At 36.0% G+C, this 2,946-nt stretch overlaps 1 pseudogene; it reads left to right on the forward strand.

Moving 5' to 3' along the window:
* Window positions 1-2,598: 2,598 nt before the first annotated feature.
* On the forward strand, window positions 2,599-2,717 carry LOC111744070 (annotated as a pseudogene).
* The last annotated feature ends 229 nt before the right edge of the window (window positions 2,718-2,946 follow it).

Genomic DNA, 2,946 nt, shown 5'->3' on the forward strand with positions numbered 1-2,946 from the left:
ATCCTTGATGCATGCAGTTGGGTACATTGTGCAGGAGTAGAGACCAGAAGAAACAGGCAGAAGGCATACAAATATGGAAAGCTGGAAAACCACACATGCATAATATGTAGTCAATAGCGGGTAATAAACAAAGCAAAGAAAAACAAAACAGTCCAGCGCATCTTTGTATGACTTACTCCAAATACATTATTTTACTCTATAATTTAATATCCGAGTCTTGAGCAATGAAGAATAGAGACTAAAAGATATGTGAATTTAGCAAAAAGAAATTCGATAAAAATAATTAAACACTGGCTCAGACCATTGGAAGTCAACAACAGGTAGATCACAGAAATATCAGAAGAAATTGCAGGGAGAAAAAGTTTTACAGGGTAGAGGTTTCCTCTTGGGTACATATTGATAAAAATTTTTGATGATTCCTTAGGAATAAAAAATTAAAATCTGTGTTAGAACATCTCCAACATCAGAACATACGGAAATCCCCTGCAGAATATATGTAGTTTGTTTTGTGTAATTTTTAAAAAATAAATAGGGGTAATGTATTTATAGTTCTTATTGCAGAATATGAGTTTAATTATTTCTTTTCCTTTTTTTTGACTTGCCCAGGATCTTTTTTTTATTATTATTAAATTTATTGAGGTGTCAATGGTTAATGCAATTCTATTGGTTTCAAGTGTACAGTTAGATAATTCATCATCTGTATTTTGCATTGTGTGTTCACAATCCAAAGTCAAATCTCCTTCCATCACCATATATTTGACTTTACCCTTATCTACCTGCTACCCAACCTCTTTCCCTCTGGTAACCCCTAAATCGTTGTCTGTGTCTATGAGTTTTTGTTTGTCTTGCTTGTTGCTTTCAGTTTTAGATTCCACATATAAGTGAAAGCATACGCTTCTTAACTTTTCTGACTTATTTCGCTTAGCATGATAACCTCAAGATTCATCCATGTTGTCACAAATGACAGTATTTCACCTTTTCTTATGACTAATGTGCCAGTGTTTATATGCACCACACCTTTATCCAGTCATCGATAAAAGGGCACTGTGGTTGTTTCCGTGTTTTGGCCACTGTGAGTCATGCTGTGATGAACATTAGGGTGCATGTATCTACAGATAAATGTTTTCAAATTTAGGGGTAGATACCCAGAAGAGAGATTGCTGGGTCTAATAATCACTGTATTAACTAACTAAGCCCTCTGGATAGAGTTATTGATTATGATTTTGACCAGGTTTATTCCCTCCGAGAACTGCAGTCATACTACAGACTCATTTCAGAGTGGCCTAAATCAAGGTTAACCTGTCCATCAATGTCACAAACTCAGATACGTTCTGACTATTCTCTGTATTAGAGACAATGCTGTCCCTTTCATTTTCTTTTTCTCGAGGCTGCAGAAAGATTATATTTCTCAGCACCCTTGCAGTTAGGTCAGGGCATGTAGCTAGTGCTGGCCTATGAGCTTAAGCATAAGTGACATGAGTCACTTTAAGGACAAAGGATAAAATAAAAGTGCGAGTTTCCATGTACTCTCTCTTCCCCTGCTCTGCTTATCCTGGACGCTCCATATCAAGATGGCAGAGCCATAGAATGGAAATGGCCTGATCCTTGAGCGGTTACTCAAAGGGAGCGCTCCCAGAGAGATGAAAGTGTGCCCTTCGCGTAAAGAAGACATACTTTTGTTGCATTTTGTTGCTAATGAGATTTCAGGGTTTGTTTATTACTGCAGCCTTACATAGCCTATTTTGACTGCGACATTTTCCTTCCAAGCTGGGTGTCATAACAATATTCTTCTTCTTTGAAAACGTACAATTTTACATTCTAAACAACTCATTGTTATTACTGAGAAAGTAGGAATTTTTATTATTACACATTCGTCTTTCTGTATGCCTTATACCTCTGTCTAAATGGTTATCCCGAATACCAATTCTAATAAATCACAATTATTTGGGGGTTAGGTCATGTTCAATGAATATATATCTATATATAGATAACATCTTTTCTGTCTTAGATGCCTAGCTGTTTCCTCTGCCTAAAATGTTCTTTCCCCAGATATCTACTTGCTAACTTCCTTATCTTCTTTAACTCTCAATAAGTTTCATTTTCTCGGTGAGGTCTGCCCTGACTATGCTAGTTAGTACCACCAACTACCAACAGCATCCCCCGCCACACACACATTCATAAACACGCCCAATGCATGCACACACACACACACACACACTTCAAATCTCTCTTGTCCTACTCTATTATTATTTTCCCATAGCAAATTTTACCTTCTTATTTTTACTTATTTACTTATTTATAATTTACTTATTTATTGTAGTTATCTGTATTATGTCAATCTTTGCCCTCAGATCTTACTGAGAGTAAGAAATTTTGTCTATTTTGTTCATTATTTAAAAAAAATACCTAGCACCTAGTAAGAAAGCAATAAATATCTGTTAAATGAAAAAAATATTTATTTGGAGCATAACATGGTACCTGATGCTATGATGGTACAAAGATTCACAAGATGCCATTTTGTACTTGGCCTTGATGAACTTAAAATCTAGCAAGAGAAATCGATGAAGTACAGACATCACTATAAAACCATTAAGTATAGTCTACGGCCATGCCACCCCGAACAAGCCCGATTCTATCTGATCTCGAAAGCTAAGCAGGGTCAGGTCTGGTTAGTACTTGGATGGGAGACCACCTAGGAAGACCAGGTGCTGTAAGCATAAAAAATAAAAAATAAGGGATTGTAAGCTGACAAGGTGCTTGCAATCTGTGAGGTCAACCAAGGGTTACCTCGCCTAAAAAATAAAAATAAAATAAATAAAAAATAAAAATAAATGCTAAAACCATAAAGTATAAAATGTAGTCTGTGCAGGAGGCGATAAGATTATTTCCAGCTTGTGTGTGTGTGTATGTATACTTGTGTGGTTAGTGTTTACACCCTATAAAGTT

The sequence above is a fragment of the Pteropus vampyrus genome, unplaced genomic scaffold (genome assembly GCF_000151845.1).
Source record: "Pteropus vampyrus isolate Shadow unplaced genomic scaffold, Pvam_2.0 Scaffold126, whole genome shotgun sequence".
NCBI lineage: Eukaryota > Metazoa > Chordata > Mammalia > Chiroptera > Pteropodidae > Pteropus > Pteropus vampyrus.